Below are 20920 nucleotides of genomic sequence, written 5' to 3'. Positions count from 1 at the left end.
TTCGTTGAGCCGCAACGTCCATCTGTGGGGAGGAGGGAGGGCTCTGATTATGTAATTGTTTGGGAAGTATATATGAAACCTTATTTTATCATTAAAATATCATTTTCACTAAGTGATGACCAAACAATTACATTAGCTGACTCCACATTACCCAGCAAGGTGGGTATATGGACAGCTTTCTGCTGAATAAAAAGAAGTCATGTGCTCACATTATATATAATGTCTGCAGTACCTTACCTTGCGAGAGAGCAGCTACAGGTAGATACTGCCTCTGGTCGGCGCTCTCATCATATGTAGGAGACGTGGCAGTAAAGGCCAGGGTCGTCCCTACTAATGGTGGGATTTTTGCAATCATGGAGGTTCACCGATGATTGACAAAAAAAAACAACAAGGATTTGCCCTTGCCCTGGGCGACGAAAAGCCAGATAAAAAACCATACAAAAAACCATCACCTACACTAAAAACCATATGTACCCTTAACCAGAATATAAGGACTGGTGGGTACTTCAGGTACATGTACCCCCAGGCTTCCGACAAACTCAAAAAACCTCAATTCAAGGCGAGGAGATAGTAGAGGGAAAAAAACCAGTCCCCCTATGCTTCCTCTCCCAACACCATTACCGCTACTGACAAAGGTCCCAATCTAAAGCAGTTTTCGTAAGTAGTTTCTAACCTCCTTCCAATAGTGAGATGCAAACCGATTCCGACCTCCAGAACGTAGTTTGCATAATGGAGGATAGAGACATATTCTGTCTGAAAGCCAATGATGTAGCTACTGCACGAATCTCATGCGTCTTCACTTTCAGCACCCTGAGAGCATGTTCCTGAGTTTGGGCATACGCTTCTCGGATCAAACTCCTCTGGAAAAAGGACGTTGCATTCTTTGAAAGAGGCTGAGACAGGTCTTTCACAAGCACCAGAGTCGGTTCAACTCTCCTCTCACAGTTTCTGTCCTAGTCAGGTAGTGTCTGATGGCTCTGACCGGAAACAATGTACATTCCTCATCTTCCGACCCGACTAAGTCCATTAGGTTCTTTATCTTGAAAGAACGGGCCAAGGATTCGAAGGATCCTCATTTTTAGCGAGAAAATCTGTTACATAAGAGCAAACTGCATTGCCCTGGGCGAAACCCACTTCCTTACTCATCGCCTGCAACTCGCTTACTCTTCCCGCTGTAGCTAAGGTGACTAGGAATAGTGTCTTCCTAGTTACGTCCCTCAAGGTTGCAGAATTCAACGGTTCGAATTGGGGGCTGTTGAGCCACCTTAAAACTATATCCAAGTTCCATTCCACTTCTACAGGCTTGAAAATCTTGGAGGAACTAAAGGATCTGATCAGGTCCTGATTTGATGAAATGTGGAGGCCTCTATGCTTGAAAACCGATGAAAACATGGCCCTATATCCTTTAATAGTTGAAGTGGCCAACTTCTTGGTGTCCCTCAGAAATAACAAAAATTCTGCAATTTCTGTTATAGATGTCTCAGAAGAAGAGATGCTATGTCGTCTGCACCATGACCTAAAAACTCTCCACTTGGACTGGTAGAGCTTGGCAGAAGAACTTCTTCTGCTGCTAGCAATAGCCTCTGATGCCCTTCGCGAAAACCCTTTTGCTCTGACCAGGTTCCTGACAGTCTGAATCCTGTCACAGCCAGAGCGGACATCCCTTGGTGATATCGGTTGAAATGGGGTTGTTTGAGAAGCGATGGATTTTGTGGAAGTACAGTGGGGCATCGCTTATTCACAGATCAGTATTCACGGATCCAGTTAATCACGGGTTTTTTCTTGGAGACCGTTTCTCATGTTACATCACTGGTATGAATCTAATGCATCACGGGTTTGTTGTGTTGCGTATGCGATGTTTTTCGGTAGGCTAACCCTCGGCCGTGGTCCGATAACTACCAACATTCATTTAAAGACTCATATAATGATATTAACTGACAATAAAGGTAATAAAACCATTCTCACCTAATATATTATTGTCCTATCTTCAAAATAAATAGACTATTCAAGGTTTATGTACGACGTTCATTGGTAGGCTAAGCGTATTGCAGTGCGATAACCACCAACGTACACAAACATTCACATTATGATATTAACTGACAATAAAGGTAATAAAACCATTCTTTACCATATATATTATAGTCATATCTTCATATAAATAGCCTATTCGAAGAATAATTCCACATCATTGCACTCAACTTATCGTCGGAGTGGCCAGCCACAAAATGTAAGCATATACCTTTACGTACGAAAATGGTTTATGTATACGGTTGTGTTCAAAGCGACATTTTTTGTTTTGATAAACTTTTAGAAATTTTAATAAGTTAGCTGGTAGTGTAAATTACAGTAGTAATAACATTAAGGCTAAAATTAATTCGAACTTCATTATTATTTTGGCAGTATTCGTATATAACTTCTCTGAACAATGAAGTCATACAAACGCTATTTGTTATAGATTATCGTAAGTATTGCTGTTTGTTATTGGCGACGAAGCGTAAACGAAATACATAAAAGCAATTTTTTTACCTTATATATTATCGTCCATATCTTCATAATAAAAAGGCTATTCGTGGAGTAATTCCATATCAGTGAAATCAATTTTATCTATGCGAGGCCAGCCAGCTGACAAAATGTACGTACGTATATGAAAATCAAATTATGGTAGCGTTCACAGCAAGATTATCTTTCGAAATTTTTATATACTATTCATGCTACGTAGTAATAATGTTTGGAATATACGTAACATTAATTTTTCAAATACAAAATATCATCGTTATTTTGGTAGTGAATAATAGTTTAGAATTATCATTACATACACTGCATTGTTATGGGTTTGTGCCAGTGATAAAACAACCAAAATAACGTTCTCCTTTAAGTCAACGCGTTTTAGGAAAAAAACATGACATAGAATCGACTTGCGACTTCGTTCACTTTGATATTTTTAACGATACAATAACTATTCATTTTGTACTACTAAAACCATCTTCACATAAGTAATTTTTTGCGTAAGATATGTGTTGTTACAAAAGCTAGCTCTACATAAAAGGCTTTTATAATTTAAGTCATCTTAGATATACATATGTACCCAAACTCATTGTGGGGAAATTTACTACTGTTTCCTCGGATATTGAAATACTTTAGCATCATTCAAACACTTTAATAATATAATGCATAAATACTAGGGCCTATACATATTTACATCGTATACAAATTACTACATACAGTTATATACACATACTTTTATATACAAAGTTAACAGTTATATACACATACTTTTATATACAAAATTAATCATATGAGTAGTGATCAGACGAAGCTGTGCACTGGACTACGTAGTAACTTACTTAGGAATGACAAAACAAACAAAAATTTGGTTGTTGTTCAGTCTGCCGGGAGGGAAGAGATTAACATTTTTCCAGAGATTAAAGAGCTGAATTTTGTTTTGAAGGTATGTCAACCCCGTTAGTAAATAGGTATCATCTTCTAAGGAATTTTTTTTTTCTCTTCTTTTTGCGGAAGAATCTTCAAGCCATTTGCATTCAAAGTAATGAGAAGGAATCATTCTATTCTTCATGAAATCAGTAAAATACTACAACTAATAATAAAAACTAAAACTACGATACTGTATGCAAAACACATACATCATCGTTAGCTTCGTGTGTGTAAATGTTCATTCTAAGAAATTACAGAGTAGTATAACTAACACTGATTGGTTGGTTGGTAGCCATGGAGATCTGTTATCCAATGACTGCCCTCTGCTTCTGTTCTATTTATAGACATACGCCATGGATGGCACTAGGTTTGAACGTTACCATGTTCGTGATTTTTCTGACTGCCGACGGCAAAAATTACTCAATAATTTTCTTCATATAATTATTCCTTCGTGAAAACAATAATATAATTCGCGGTTGACATACCTTCAAAACAAAATTCAGCTCTTTAATCTCTGGAAAAATGTTAATCTATCCCGGCGACTAACAACAACAAAATTTTTGTTCGTTTTATCTTCCAAGTAGTTAACGTACGTAGTCCAGTGCACAGCTGTCGTCTGATCACTACTCATATGATTAACTTTGTATATAAAAGTATGTGTATATAACTGTTAACTTTGTATATAAAAGTATGTGTATATAACTGTATGTAGTATTTGTATACGATGTAAATATGTATAGCCTAGTATTTATGCATTATATTATTAAAGTGTTTGAATGATGCTAAAGTATTTCAGTATCCGAGGAAACAGTAGTAAATTTCCCCACAATGAGTTTGGGTGCATATGTATATCTAAGATGACTTAAATTATAAAAGCCTTTTATGTATAAGCTAGCTTTTGCAACAACACATATCTTACGAAAAATTAATTATGTGAAAGATGGTTTTTTAGTAGTACAAAATGATAGTTATTGTATCAGTTAAAATATCAAAGTGAACGAAGTCGCAAAGTCGATTCTATGTCATGTTTTTAACTTTAACATATAGTGTATGAAAAACACCAGTGTGTCGTAGCGATGCGTCATCAATATAGTGGTATGAAAATACCACATGGTGTTGTAGCGATACGTAATCACAAAAAGTACAAATCCTTTTCCCGGACCATCCTCAGAATTTTACGACTCTTCAACTTCAAGATCGATATGGTAAAAAATATATTATATAGTCATACTTATTGTTAAAATTCACAAGTTGAACTGCAAAACATTATTATATTTTGATTGTTATGTACATATATTTTTTGTGTTTTACGGAATGTTTGTTTTTGAAAATAATACCTATTAGTGAACATATGGTATTAATTGTCCCACTATTTTATTATAGGTGATCTTAATTATCTCACATTCATTTAACAGTATTATATTAATATTTATTTAAATAAACTGTAATTAATAAATAACAATAATGAAAAACATAAAGGGAAAAAATGTTTTTGCTGCAGTAGTGGTGTTTGTTTGATTATGCATCTGACCTCACATTTCCGAAATCTGAAAAAATTCCAAAAACCGAAACATCGGAATGTGTGTGTACTGCACATTTTTTTTTTAAACACGCACACAATGTCTACACATTTACTGCAAATTACAGTACGTACGTATTTATTCCTGAGAGAGAGAGAGAGAGTAGAGAGAGAGAGAGAGAGAAAGAGAGTTAGAGAGAGAGAGAGCGAGAGAGAGAGAGAGAGAGAGAGAGAGAAAGAGAGAGAGAGAGAGAGAGAGAGAGAATGATTAAGGACTCCAAGGCTTGTTATTTTTACAATTATTTTATTATCTTTTTTGGATTTTTTTTTTTAATCTTGAGATTTTCTATTCAATTCTCGAGATTAATTAGAAATTACCGTAAATTGACTAGCATCAGCACACTCTGAATGACTCGGCCATTAGCAGGCTAAACTACCAACTTATGAACTTGCATGACACATGAGATACATGACAAAACACAAACCACTGTTTATTGGTGAAAATTAGGGGGTCGCACGATATGGGAGATTGCACGTTATTCGAGTATATACGGTATGTGATTTTTTTATAGCCTTTTATGGAACAAAATCTAGCAAGAAATTGCCATTCCCAGTTGGCAACACTGGCCTACTCACGTTTGTTGTTGTTGTTATGAAATGTGGTGTGCGGCGCGTTCTTTAAATTGTACCCATATAAACGAGCTAATTATGTGGTATCCAAAAGCCCTGATTTCTTTTTACTCTATGGGAAAGACGCCTAAAGGTCAGATGAAGGTTTTTACGTGGAATATACTAGTATTAACGTGTTGTGACGAAGGAAGAGATGAGAATTGTTGGTGAGTACCCATATGATTTACATAATTTTGATAGTTCTCTTACCACTCATCCTCTCTTTCCTTGTAAAAAAAAAAGAGGACCCACCATGCGTATGTAGGCTTCTAGCTGTAATCCTAGGCTAGTAGGCTACATATGTACAGTAGTACATATACTACATTTATTTTTTAAGGCTAATTTTGTACAATAACTTTAAAACTGTCTTGAATTTAGTTTTAGGTGATAGTTGAAAACATATTTGGTGATTGAACTAAAGTAGGCAGTTATAAACATTGGAATAGTGGTCTTGGGTGGGTTAACTATTAAACCGTACATGGGGGTCCGGTCGAGTTTACGACGTTGATCCGTTCTTACGATGCATCGTAACACGATTTCAGCGTAAGTCGGAACATTGAAAAATACCACATGATAATGTAAATACCTATCAATAACAACGAGAGAACAATTCCTTACCTTTATTAGTTTGACTGGCTTGCACACTGGAGAGGAAGCTGCGGTGCTGGAGAGACTGGGGGCGGGGAGGTTAGTGAAGAGAAAAAGAACCTCCAGAAGTTGCTGGAGATGCTGAGGCAGATGATTCTTGAGGTGAGGCAGAACATACTAGTATGGAGATGCTGAGGCAGGTGATTCTTGAGGTGAGGCAGAACATACTACTGGAGATGCTGGGGCAGGTGAGTCTTTAGGTGAGGCAGAACCTACAGAAGGTGCTGGAGATACTGGGGGCAGGTGAGTCTGGGTTAGCAGAACATTCAGAAGGTGCTGGATTAGCAGAGGCAGCTGGAGAGGTAGAGGGTACAGATCTCCTGCAGGCCTCTCTACCTTCTTAAAATACTGCTCCAGGTTAGTCTGAACAGAGAGCGACCTCTTTTCATCCAAGATCTCCTTGTAACACTGCATCAAATCCATGACGCCTCTGGAAAACCCTAGTGAACCTGTCCAAGTTGGGATCCTGAGCCTCAAAAGTTGACAACGCTTGCTGCAACTCTGCAAAAACCTCTTATCAAGTCCTGCCTTGTGAAAGCCTTAGGCTCTGGGGTGGGTGCTTCTTCTTCTTCCTCTATTATCTGCTTCTCCAGTTGTATCAGGTCCTCAGCAGATAACTCCTCGCCATGAGACTCCAGCAGCTCTGTAACATCATCAACCTCCATCATTCCAAATTGATTTCCTTACTCAGGGCAACAACGTTCTTGACAACTAGCTGAACTGTGTCCTCAAACCCATGGAAATCATTCACAAATTGAGGACAAATTTCTTCCAGACACCATTCATGTTTGTTTTGCTTAACCTCCTCCCAGGAATTAGCAATGTTCTTTACAGCATCAAGGATGTTGTAGGATTTCCAAAAGTCTTCAGAGTCAAGTCCTTCTTGGTTCAGTTGCCTGTAAAGCCATAGCAATTGTCCTTCGTAGGTAGTAGGCCTTGAACGAAGCAATCACTCCTTGGTCCATAGGCTGTAAAAGGGCCGTGGTATTAGGTGGAAGGTAAACCACCTTGACATTAGGGTTGTTAAGTCTCCCAGCTGGGCAGGGTGTCCAGGGGCATTGTCCAGCACTAGCAACACCTTAAAGGGGATACCCTTGGAGGCGCAATACCGCTCCACACTGGAATTAACAAAATGGTTTACGAACAGTCCCTCAAACACTGCAAGTGGTCACCCATGCCTTTCTTGTTGACTTCAAATTACTGGTAGTTGACCCTTCCAAAATGCCCTTGGGTGTCCCTTGGGAATTTTTCCCAGCCTGATACACCAACAGGGCTTCAGTTTGAAGTCGCCAGCAGCATTACCCCCAAAGAAGTAAAAGTTAGCCTCTCCTTGCTGGCTTTATGACGGGGGGTGCTGACTTCTCCTCCTTGGCAATGTAAGTGCGGTTAGGCATACGTTTCCAAAACAAACCTGTCTCGTCTACGTTAACACTTGCTGAGCAGAATAACCCCCCTCCTTAATTATCTCAGACAACGCTTTAGGAAATTCACTCGCTGCTTTCTCATCCCCACTAGCAGCTTCACCTTGCAATTTAAGGTTATGGTAATTGGCCCGAGCGCTTAAATCGCATAAACCAACCCCCTACTAGCCACAAACTCTTCACTTTCACTTCCCTCCCCCTTTTCTTTTTTCAACGCTTCAAACAATCTTTTCGCCTTCTCCTGAATCACCATAAGGCTGACTGGGATACGCCGTTTGATTTTGGTCTTCCAACCAAAGCACCAATAACCTTTCCATTTCAATTATTAGACCACTACGCTGCTTAGTTATCACTGTCGCTTTCATAGGAGCAGATCCTTTCACATGTTCAACGATGCGCTCTTTATCTTTGATAATGGTAGCAACGGTCGAACGGCTAAGGCCAAGCGAGCGGCCAATGTTTGTTGGCGTTTCTCCCTTCTCAGATCGCTTTATAATGTCCACTTTAATTTCCATGGTGATGGCCTTTCTTTTCTTCGATGCACTACCATCAGAAGAGTCCGCCTTGCGCTTGGGAGCCATAACAAAGAGCAAAAAGTTACAAAAACGATACAACACGAGGGAGAGAGAGGCAGTGTAAACAACCAAATGGCGTATGGGCGAGGAATGAGCGTAGCGAAGCGACGCCGGGGTCCTCTCCCCCACAAAGCGTATTCTTCCGCCGTGCGCCTGGAACTAGTTCGTTTTTTTGCGTTTGTTTACGTTGCTTACCGACGCTAAACCGCGTAAGACGGAACGACGCAAAATATTATTTTTATATTTTTTACGGGGGCGCGTTCGTAACCACGAAACATCGTAAGTCGAGACCAGCGTAACCCGAGGACTTACTGTAGGCAGTTTTAAGCAATTTTTGAGGGGGGTATCAGGATAACACGGGTATTTACTTATCACGGGGGGGTTCTGGGCCCTATCCCCCGTGGATAAACGAGGCCCCACTGTAGTCTGGGAAAATCCACCAGCAGATTGAGAAGGTCCGGGAACCACTCTTTCCTGGGCCAAAGAACTGCCACTAGGGTCACTGTCACATTCTAATGTGATTGAACTTGTTTAAGACCTCTCTTATCATCCCGAAAGGGAGGAAAAGCGTAAACGTTCAGTTCCTGTCCAAATCTAGCAGTCAATCGCATCTGTTCTCCACGCTAGTGGTTCTGGAATCGGAGAACAAAAAATGGGAAGGCGATTGTTCCTCGATGTGGCGAACAGATCTATTGATGGTCTTCCCAAAGCTTCCAGAGGTCCTGACACACTTTCTCGTTCAGGGTCCATTCTGTTGTAACACCTGATTTCATTTACCCGACTCAGTTCGTCTGCAAGTACGTTCATTCTCCCTTGCATGAATCTTGGAAAAAGGGTGATTCTCTTCTCGTTCGTCCAGGTGAGAAGATCTATGGCTATCTTGTTGAGAGAGAACGAGTGGGTCCCTCCCTGCTTCCGTACATATGACAACGCTGTGGTGTTGTCCGAGTAGACCGCTACGTTTCTTCCGGTGACTAAATGGTCAAACGCTTGTAGCTCTAAGAGGATGGCCTTCAATTCCTTCCCATTGATGTGCAAGGTCTTTTCTCATTCTGTCCACAGACCTGAGACACTTGTCTCCTAGAAGGGCTCCCCATCCGCTGTCTGAGAAGTCTGAGAAGAACTGCAGGTTGGGGTTCAACACGACTAGGGAAATTCCTTCTTGTAATCTTTCCCTTTCCTCGAATGCCACCAACGAAGATCCATCTTTATCTCTTCTGTCGGGGAAAACTAGTGAGTCCGACTGTGTCTTCCGAGACCAATTTGCTTTCAGGAAGAACTGAAGCGGCCTCATGAGTAGGCATCCTTACCTGATAAAACTCTCCACTGAAGCCAGAGTCCCGAGTAGGAACATTCATTCGAGCGCTGAGCAGGACCGGCAAACCAGAAATTGCTGGACTGTTGACAAGCAGGACTCTATCCTCTTTGGGGAGAGAAAAACCCGAAAAGCTAGAGAGTCTAGTATCATCCCTAAATAGAGAATCCTCTGAGTTGGAATCAATTGGGACTTCTCCGTGTTTACTATGATACCCAATTGTTGTGTCAAAGTCAGTGTCTTCTCCAAGTCCTTCACACACACTGACACCTGGATCTGGCTATCAGGAGCCAGTCGTCTAAGTAAAAAGCTGTGTTGATCCCCATCAAATGCAGCCACTTTCCCAGAGGAGCCAGAATCCGAGTAAATACTTGAGGGGTGGTTGACAGACCGAAGCATAGGGCTCTGAACTGGAAGACTCTCTTCTTGAAGACAAATCTCAGGAACTTCCTGGAGTCCTGATGGATGGGGACATGGAAGTATGCATCCTTCATGTCAAGAGATACCATCCAGTCGCCCGGTTGGATGGCTGACATTACCTATCAACTGGTTTCCATTCGGAATTTTGTCTTCCGGACGAAGAGGTTCAGAGCACTTACGTCCAACACAGGTCTCCATCCCCCTGATGCCTTGGGGGCTATGAAGAGCCTGTTGTAAAACCCTGAGGAGTTCGTATCGGTTACTTCCTCTATGGCCTCTTTGTTGATGAGTCCTACTACTTCTTTGGCTAAAGCCAAAGCTCTTGTTGATCCTGTCGAGTATGCTGTCAAACAGACAGGTGTATTGTACAGTGGTGGATCCTGCGTAAAAGGATCACATATCCCTCTCGAAGCACCTGAATTACCCACTGTTCTGCTCCTCTTCGACTCCATTCCTCCCAGTAGTTGTGGAGTCTTGCCCCCACGGGTGTGTGAAGGACCTTCCGATCATTTCTCTGTCTTAAAGGAAGGTTTCTTGGTAGACTTTGGAAGTGGTTCGTAGATTTGTTCTTGGTCTCTGCTGCCACCTCAATTTACCTCCTCGAAAGGGATATTTTTGAAGAGGGGAAGCTTTGGCTCCTGTCGCTGGAGGTACCTTAGGTCTTCTTGCTGACTGAAAGAGAAGATCATTGGTGGACTTTTTCTCGAGGTCCGACAGCACGTTTAATGGTTTCTTCTGGAAACAGGTGAGATTTACTCGGGGGGAGAACAACAAAGCCGATTTTTGGTTCGTCGTTACTCCTCGAGATGTGAAGGAGCACCACCATTCTCTCTTCTTTAGTACTCCCATAGTGAATAGGGCGGCCAATTCCCCCGAACCGTCTCTCACTGCCCTGTCTGCACAGGACAACACATTGAGCCAGTCGACAGGAACATCCTCATCTAGAGACTGGCAATCTTCAATTTTTCTGGCTAACTCTGCAATAGTCCAATCCAGAAAACTGAAGACTTCGATCAACTTGTATAAGTTCTTCACCAGGTGAAGAGAACAACACTTTCGCAGCCAAGAACGCTGCTCTTCTGCTTGAGTCCACAAGACCAGAGAAGTCTCCTTGGGAGGAGGCAGAAACTCCCAAAGAAGGAACTTATCCTGCCCCACAAAACCTGTAGGTTTTATTCTGCAGCTTCGAAGGAAGAAAAGCGAACGAAGCCTTGCCTGACTCCCTCTTCTTAGCAAGCCACTCTTCTACATCCTTCAGTACTTTCTTCGAGGACAGAGAAAGAACTAGTTTTGGTAACCCCGAAGGCGCTGATCTCCTATCCTTCACAAACATCGGCGGAGGTGAAGAAGGCGAAGCAGGTTCAAAAAAATCTGGATAAGTCTGTAAAGAAACCTTAACAGACTAGAATAAACAGAAGAGGGCTTCGCATAACTGGTCTTGCAGTTTCCCTCTCCGACAGAACGCGAGATACAGCTCGAGACGTATGAGGCGGCGAAATGAGTCGAAGCAGGCTGAGGCGAATGAGGCGCACGAGTCGAAACAGCTTGAGACGTATGAGGCAAGCGAGTCGAAGCAGCTCGAGCGAACGAGTACGACAACAGTTCGAGACGAATGGGGCAAACGAGACGAACTCCTCGAGGCAAATGAACTATCGATACACAACGAGGCAAGGCAGTCTCGCAAGCACGCGAGCGCTGTGACGCACGTGAGCGTCTGACTCCGTCCGAAGTTACACTATCCAAAGAGGACTGATGATCTTCCCGGAAAACCTGGTCCGGTGCAAAACTGCAGGAAGGTTGTGGACTCCAGTGCTCCTTAGATTTCTTAAATGGCAGCGACATCCCTCTCGTACGCTGGGCATGTCTCTTCAACGGACGACGAGACACTAAATCCCACCACACTTTTCGCCTCGACACAGGCGACTGCACTTCCGAGTCAGACGACAACTGCGCGTCACTGAGTATCTATCGCCTTTCCAGCGGTGTTTTTCTGGACACATCGTAAGTCGACTACGTCGACGGAGTCGGCGACTGACCGTGGGCAAACTCCCCCAGTCTCCCTTCGACCTCCGGTATGTCTTCTCCCGGGACTCGCTGGGGAGTATGACAGTGACCTTCGTCTAGGAGAACAGGGGGAACGGACAGCCGCCTCCTCGGACATGACACTGACACTTGGCCTAACACTGGCCTTTACACTTGACTTCTCTACGAACGTACGAAATGACCGTACCCAAATCCATAACGGATTTGCCAAGAACTCAATTTCTTGTCCATCTTGGACTCTAACAAGGAAATGGTGTTGGGATTGGAAACATGGGATACCTGGTCTGGAGTAAATTGGTACCGAAGTTGGAGGACTATCAATAGGTGAAATATTTGATAAAAGTGGAGAAGATAGTGACGGTTTGTTTGCCTCTGAAGGCACGGGAGTTGTCTCTACTCTAGTTATACTACCCGCTCTAAGAGCTGCTTTCCTTTTCCTATCTTTGTCCATCTTATCCAAATGAGCTATAAAAGTCTTCCAACCTTGTTCATCTAAACTATGGCACTCATCACAAGTTAATTCCTTGCTACAGCACTGACCCCTACATTTAACACATTTGGAGTGCGGATCGTAACATAGTTTAGCTAATCTAGTTTTGCAACCACTGCTGCAAAACCTAACTGAAGAAGAACTAGCATCAGACATCTTTGTAATAATTCGTTAATAACTAGGCAGCTAACTGATGAAGCAAAAGAGCCAACCAAGAAATTGTACATCACCAAAAAGAAAAAATCCCACAATGGCGACGAAAAGTCAACGTTTAACAACAAACCACCGGTGTTTACCCCGTGGCCGGCAGAAAACGAATTGAATCTTAAGCTCAGCAGTACCAGTATTTCCCGAAAGTGGCGGGATCTGTAGCACCTACACGAACAATGGCCGCCTACCGCCGCCAGGAATTTGAATTTTCGACTGCCAGGTAAAAAGAAAGCTACAGGCTAATGTAATTGTTTTGTAAGTACCTTATGTGAAAATTCTAATTACTGTATAGTAAATATAACCCTCCTCTTGGAATGATATGATAAGCCTATGATAAAGTAACCTTTGTCCTCTAGGATGTCCGTACTCCTTCCATGCCTGGAAATATGGTACATTAATTATCTTATTTGCTTTATATCTCCTTTAAACTGTTGATAGAAAAAATTAACTTCTTGATTTGTCATCCTGTCAAATGAAATACAAATTCACACCCAAAAAAATTTAAGCATACCCTATATGGCTTGTAGACAATGAGTGTTTTTTCCTGACTCTCCAAAAGAGCAGCTTCCCTATATTGTTCTTGTAGAGATTCAATATCTAAATGAAGACGACGAAGTAAGGCACCACACCAGGAAAAACTGATCCATTAGGATAGTGGCCCTGAGAGAACATGGCAAAAGAATCTTTTGGTAAATAAACTTATAATAAAATCTGCTCAATTTTCATAAAGTTATCAATTTCCTTTCACTCAGCTATGAGAAAGATGAATACATCAAGGGACTGTGAATTTATTGAAATATCAAAGAAAGCCAGAGTCAAGACTGAAATAATTTGGACACCTGATAAGGAGGGTAGATGATGAGCAAAATGTTGCAGGAAAGAAAATGGAAATGGAAGTGCTAGTGACATGAAAGAGAGGAAAGGCTAGAGGCAGATGAAGAGGACATATTCAAGAAAACATGTGAGACTAAGGAACAGAATGAGAAGACACAATAGAAAACCATCAAAAGGGTTCATCATGATCAGCAACCCAAATAGGGATTAAGGTGAGTAATAGCAGTAATACTGACTAATGTTTTTATGCACTGTCTAGTTAAGCTAATGTTATAAAATGATCATCATGATGACAGCCAACAGTCATTATCTATTTACTGGCTGACAATTACATTATTTTGTTTTCTATTCATGTACGTACACTGCCTTACAAGTCTCATCATGTCCAATAATTAAAAATTAATGAGGAAAAAATATTACCTTAATAACTTTTAATGAAACTGGAAGACCTTTCTTCTGTCTCAGGAGAGAAGTCACACGTCCACGTCGCCATCCATTAATGCAGATGCCAAAAGCTTCATCAATGACATCCCCAACTTCTATCTTATTCTGTTTAAAATAAAAGGTCAGTGATAGAAAACACCTCAGTAGACTATATAAGAATAATTACATAAACAGAACAATAAAACAACAACATGGCTATTTTCCTAAGCTACCCTTTATTCAATTTAATCGAAAATTTGTAAGTTCTCAAACAAGAACACTTAAATAATATAGTAAGTTATGGCCCTAGTCGATATCTGTAGCAAAATGAAAAATATTTAATTTAACTTGTATTTTTCATAACTAACAAACCTGTGGTCTCAACACTGGGATAAATCTTCTAATACCAGCTATAAACCAGTAAAAAACAATAACTACATACAAGGGATTGATGGCATCTGCCATCAGTCATGAACGAGGTGGGTGACACCACCAACCCAAGCTTGATCTCATGACACCTTAGTCATTTTCTAACCCAGGGTAAACACACAGATGTGTGGCTCAAGGTTGGCATTAAATGTTAAGACAGCAGGTTTGTTAGCTATGAAAATTACAAATTATATTAAAATTTGTCATTTGTTCATACACAGAACAAACCTGGTTCTTAACATTAGGATTGACTCACTCTTGGTAGGAGGTAAGTAATTCTAAACCAACCAGAGGTTCAGCACACCTGGTCAATCTTCCTGTATAAGAATTCTACGGAAGAAGACCTAAGCCTCTGAACCTTTTAGAAATGTATGTGTGTATCTACTGGGTTTTAGTACAATGCCTAATTTCACTGCATATGCATATTCTTGGATACAGTGGGGACTCGATAATCGTGGGGGTTGGGGGCCACAACCACCCGCGATAAGCAAATATCCATGTTATCACAACCCTCAAAAAACCCTAGGCTACACCCACCCCAACAGCTTACTTCAATAGTTAAAACACCAAATGTCTTACCTATAAAAACTCTTATAGGCTAACTGCCTATTTTAATACTAATATAAACACCTAATATACCTTAAACTATATGGGTACTATCCTATGTAGCTTGAAGATACACATGTACTTACTGCAACTTAAGTTTAAAGCAATCAGTGGCTACTCCTTTTAGTAGTAATATAAGGGAATTGTCCTTGAAACGGCTCCTTTGCTTATTTTATGCCTCCTTTGTTTGTGTGTGTTTAAGTTTTATGTCTCTATAATGTCATTTATTTCCCTTTTATCAGATCTGCAAACATAAGTTCATTAGCTAAAATTTCCTCTTTATTTTCATGATTTGGCTGCTGCACAAAACTAAAGTACAGGCGGCCCTCGGTTAGCAGCAGAGGTTCCGTTCCTGGCCATCGACGCTAAGCAATTTTAAAGCCTACAGCTGCCGTACACCTTCTTTCGGAATACTAGACCGGTTAACAGCACCCTAGACCAGTCAAACGGTGCTGTATCCCACAATGGTGCAAATAAGTAAAATTATATTTATGAAGTATAGTACTGCAGAATTTACTGTACACTAGTACTCTACAGTACATTATAGTACTACAGGCGGTCCCCGGGTTACGACGGGGGTTCCGTTCTTGAGACGCGTCATAAGCCGAAAATCGTCTAAGCCGGAACATCGTCAAAAATCCTAAGAAAACCTTACTTTAATGCTTTGGGTGCATTGAAAAACTATGTAAACTGCATTCTTATGCATTTTTCATCAAAAAACCTTCAAATATTGATTATTTTGCATTTTTGGTGTCATATTTCTTCTCCCAGATGAGCATTGTAGGCGTCGTAACCCTGGAAATAACATCTATTGACAAGTGTCGTAACCTCGGAACGTCGTAAGCCGACACCGTCGTAACCCGGGGACTGCCTGTATTATAAATACTGTTAAGTGAAAAAAAAGCCTCGCTTTAATCCTTTGGGTGTCTAGAGAATGTAAAAGAGATAATAAGGTTTTATCCGGTTGTACAGGTAGCTTGTAGTATTCAAGTTCATGATAATTCGTCTTATTATAATCCAATTTTATGAGAGACCAAATTACTATTGCCTTACTTTATCCCATCTTCTAGTTACATAACTTTATATCCCATCTTCTAGTTACATAAGTTGTTTCAAAAACAGCAAAAGAGAATGATGAAAGTATGGTTTTAAACATTAAACTCGTTGCGTAAACGTGCACAGCCATGAACAACCGAATGAGGAACAGCTTTTCCTTTTTAAGTACAACCTAATTGGATAACAACAGCCGTTTGGCTTGTATTTCAATCATCGCACTATAGTACACTATTACTGAAGTTGTTATAAATGATGTTATGTAGAATAGGACTGAGATATCTTAATGTAATTATAGATCAAAGATCAATCAGGAAATATACGTACTACTGTTAAATTTAAACCTAGTTATAGCTGAAGCTGAGAAAACTGTTCAAGCTGCTAATGACCATTATCGTGCATTGGCAACAAGGATAAAACTCCAGTAAACGTATGCCATCAAACACAACCGTAGATAAAATCGAGATAAAATAATTTTAATCACAGCTACTGTGCTTGAAAGAACACATTTTACTGTCGCATTCACGCCGATATAAGATAAATAACGTAAAGTTTGTATTACGATGATATAAAGGAAAATTGTGAACAGAATCCTGTAATTTTTTTACTCAAAACATGCCACCAACGTAATCTGTTGACGAAAAAAATTAGTTCACAATCACAAGACTTATTCAAGTCATATTTCCACCTAAGAACATGTCGTATAAGGAAAAATAACCTTGTCTCATATAAGTCAAGTATCTAGATATTCCGTCTATGCTAACTGGAAGCAAGAAATCCGCCCAGAATTGCATTAAATATGGGCGAAACAAACTTGTATTCGCCATCAGCTGATTTCCAAACCAAAACATTGGCCGCTCTGCGGAATACTGGCTTAGATTAACTGTGGTATTTTATAAATCAATAATATGAGAATACATACAATATTGTTGGATACGGTGAAGTAACGTTAACTTTTTAAAAGATTTATGGAAAAGATGCATATTTACTTTTTCTTCTGTGCTTATCTTAATTTTCGTCACTATGCCATCTATGTAGCAGCAGCATCTCTAGCTCGTATGGTCGTACCTCAATTTTTTGCTCGAGTAACAAAGCAAAAAATCGACCGAGTTGCACAGTTATATTTTGCACTTCTATCCCATGGAAAAACAAATTGAGGGTTGCCAAATCAAATGTATACGCGAGTTTTGTCTTTTAAAATTGATTTATGCAACAATTGTAAATAGTATATCTTGGGAGTATACCCTCTTTTAAACAAGTCTTGTTGAATAGGATTGCTGCATCAGCTCCATTAATTTTGTATAGTCCTTCTCTATTTCCTTAATAAGGATTTTGAAATATGACTACACCGGATTTGACGATCCCCTTTGGCATGTTGCTTGCCAGTTTCAGCAATATTGAGAAATCCTTAATGAGGAAAATAGAGAAAAGACTATACAAAATTAATGGAGCTGATGCAGCAATCCTTTTCAACAAGAATTGTAAATATAATTTATAAAAACGTGATTCAATGATATAAATTAAAATTTTATTATTTGGGCGCAATTGAACAAACTATTGTCTTCATCATGTGAAGGGCTGTGAAAAAAACTTATATAAAAGCTAAGTTTCATTATAACCAAAAGCTGAAGTTTCATTAACACAATGAGTTATAATTAGTTCCCAAATTAATAAAATATAAGCATGTGAAGTCTTTGTAAACGCATTTTCCGGAACAGCGGCGGACAAGAACGAACATGAAAAAACATCCTCTGATAACGTGGAGGGCAGTTACAAAAGCCGCCTTAATTTATATCATTTATGTACAAAAATAAAAATACCCTATACATAATATATTTTCATAACACATTTTAAACATAAAAGGATGAACATTTATTAAATCAACATATTGATCGCTAAATTTGTACTTTTTTTTTTTAACTTGAAATTTTTGGAAGAGCGGCAGGCAGCGGCTCACAGACGAACATTAAAATCATCCTATTTGATAACGTGAAGAGCAGTTGTAAAGCTGCCATTGTACCATATTTCTGGGTAAAAATAAAAAATACCCTATACGTAATACATTTTCATACATATTTTAAACAAAATCATGAACATTTATAAAATCAACACATCGATCGCCAAATTTGCAATTTTTTTAACTATATTTTCAGAAGAGCGGCAAGCGGCGGCTCATAAGAACAAACATGAAAAAACATCCTCTTTGTTAACGTGAACGGCAGTTTCAAAAGCTGCCTTTGTATCATATTTCTGTGCAGAAATAAAAATACCCTATACGTAATACATTTATTACACATTTTAAACATAAAAGCATGAATATTTATAAATTGACACATCTATAGCTAAATTTGCACTTATTTAACTATCTTTTCAGCATAGAACAGCGTCAGGGGCATATATTTTACCCTAATACCTATGTAATAACTCTCAAAAAAAGTTTTTAATATCATTTGCATAACCTTCATGGTCTGAACGGTATTTCTACGAATGTAAGTACTCGTTAAGACATAACAGTGCTAGTGGCACTGTTAACCGAAAATTGTGCCGTAAAGATACCTTAAAATACCTATTTTTTAATGAATATTTTTTACGACAGCTGTAAACCGATTCACCTCTAAGCGATTGCGCCATTAACCGCGGGCTGCCTGTACATATATCTATTTTGTGAATGAACACAATTATGATAAAATATCATGATTTACTGTAATGATTACAGCACCCAACTGTAATATTAATGTACAAACAGCAAAATACAGTAATAAAAATCTTTTTTTGTCTTTTGTTTATGTTTAGAATCAGCTGATGGGCGGTTATTACCGAAAGAAATATTTTGGAAAAATGATATTGTTAAGATACAATAAAGTTTGTTCATACTTACCTGGCAGATATATATATAGCTGTAGTCTCTGAAGTCCGACAGAATTTCTAAAAAACTTACGACACACATAGTGGAGTAGGGTGGTTAGTACCCATTCCCGCCGCTGGGAGGCGGGTATCAGGAACCATTCCCATTTTCTATCAGATTTCTATCTCCACTGTCTCCTGAGGGGAGGTGGGTGGGTACTTAAAATATATATATCTGCCAGGTAAGTATGAACAAACTTTATTGTATCTTAACAATATCATTTTGTTCATGAAACTTACCTGTCCGATATATATATAGCTAAATCCCACCTTTGGCGGTGGGAGAGACAGAAAAGGATTTTAGGAAACATATAATGTAGATGATTGACATCTTGGTTCCTTACCTGTTAGCATAGCTGACTTCGTGATTACTGTCACCCAAGCCTGCTTCTGCTTCACTAGAGTTACCAACAAGGTAGTGACCTGTGTAGTTGGTGCGCTCTAGATGATCTGTCAACGGGGACGGGACCACAATGTGACTAGACCATGACCATACTTCTGAGGGCAACGAGGCAAAACCACCACCTAAGTTAGCCTAACAAAATACTCCCATATACCAAAGGCTAAAAGAAGGGACGACCGCATTCGGCGGCAGACCCTACAACCATAAACATTACAAATATTAAAAACTCACCAACCCTTTTCTATGGGAAAAGGATGAGCGCTACTTCATGCCCCCCAAAATAGTGTTTGCGGCGACGTATGGTCCAAGAGAGTAACAGTTTTCATATGTCGTTCTCACCTCCCGTAGGTAGTGCAAGGCGAACACTGAGTTACCTCCTCCAAAAAGTAGCACTTAAAATGTCTTTAAGGGCCATATTTTTCTGAAAGGCTATCGAGGTCGAAATAGCCCTTACTTCGTGCGCGTTAACTTTTAACAGCCTAAAGTCACTGTCTTTGCAAGAAGAGTGCGCCTCCTTTATGGTGTTTCTTAAAAAGAATGCCAGTGCATTCTTGGACATGGGCATATTTGGTCTCTTGATCGAACACCATAAGTTCTCCGCATAACCTCTACAATCCTTTGTTCTACGAACGATATTCTCCTAAGAGCCCTAACAGGACACAGGATCAGGACTCTTTCTGGCTCTTGACCAATGATCTCTGCCATACCCTTGATCTCGAACGTTTTAGGCCAAGGATTGGAAGGGTTTTCGTTCTTAGCCAGAAAAGACATACCCAAAGAGCAGACCGCATTATGCCCTTTGAAGCCGACGTGTTTACTAATAGCCTGTATTTCGCTAACTCTCTTCGCCGTCGCCAGAGCAGTTAGGAATACAGTTTTCTTCGTCAAATCTCGCAAAGATGTAGAGTAAAGAGGTTCAAAGCGACTTGACATTAAAACTTGAGGACCACATCCAGGTGCCCACCCGAAGGTAACTTTTGGTAGCAGCACCTTGGTGGTCTCGAAAGATCTCAATAGATCATGGAGAGATCCGTGTTATTAGCGAGGTCAAGACCTCTATGGCGAAAAACTACAGATAAGACACTTCTGTAGCCTTTAATGGTTGACACTGCAAGCTTCAGATCTTGTCTAAGATAAAGTAGGAAGTCGGCGATCTGGCTCACAGAGGTCGTGGTAGAGGAAACTCCTTTCTTCCTACACCAGCTTCTAAAAGCTGCCCACTTCGATTGGTAAACCGCGATTGATGAAGGTCTCCTCGCGGTGGCGATAGCTTTAGCCACAGGTTTCGAAAAACCTCTCGCTCTGGCCAACTTCTGGATAGTCTGAACGCAGTCAGACTCAGAGCGGAGAGGTTTTTGTGGTACTCTCGAAGTGGGGCTGTTTGAGTAGATCTCTCCTTAACGGAAGAGATCTCGGAAAATCCACCAGGTAGGACATCACCTCTGTGAACCAGTTCGCTGCGGGCCAAAAGGGGGCGATTAACGTCAACCTCGTCCCCTCCGAAGCTGCGAACTTTCTCATCACTT

The 20920-nt window shown here is 40.2% G+C and overlaps 1 protein-coding gene and 1 pseudogene across 1 annotated transcript in view; one reads left to right on the top strand and one right to left on the bottom strand.

The window, feature by feature from the left end:
• The window catches only part of LOC135212649 (uncharacterized), a 209210-nt gene that overhangs the window by 76102 nt on the left and 112188 nt on the right, over positions 1–20920 (top strand). The gene's annotated exons all lie outside the window — the stretch shown is intronic.
• Positions 10122–20920, bottom strand: part of LOC135212397 (uncharacterized) — a 46527-nt pseudogene continuing 35728 nt past the window's right edge.

Source organism: Macrobrachium nipponense, chromosome 41, assembly GCF_015104395.2.
Source record: "Macrobrachium nipponense isolate FS-2020 chromosome 41, ASM1510439v2, whole genome shotgun sequence".
Taxonomy (NCBI): Eukaryota; Metazoa; Arthropoda; class Malacostraca; order Decapoda; family Palaemonidae; genus Macrobrachium; species Macrobrachium nipponense.
Note: the sequence above shows the minus strand (reverse complement) of the source record. Positions and strands in the feature narration are given on the sequence as shown.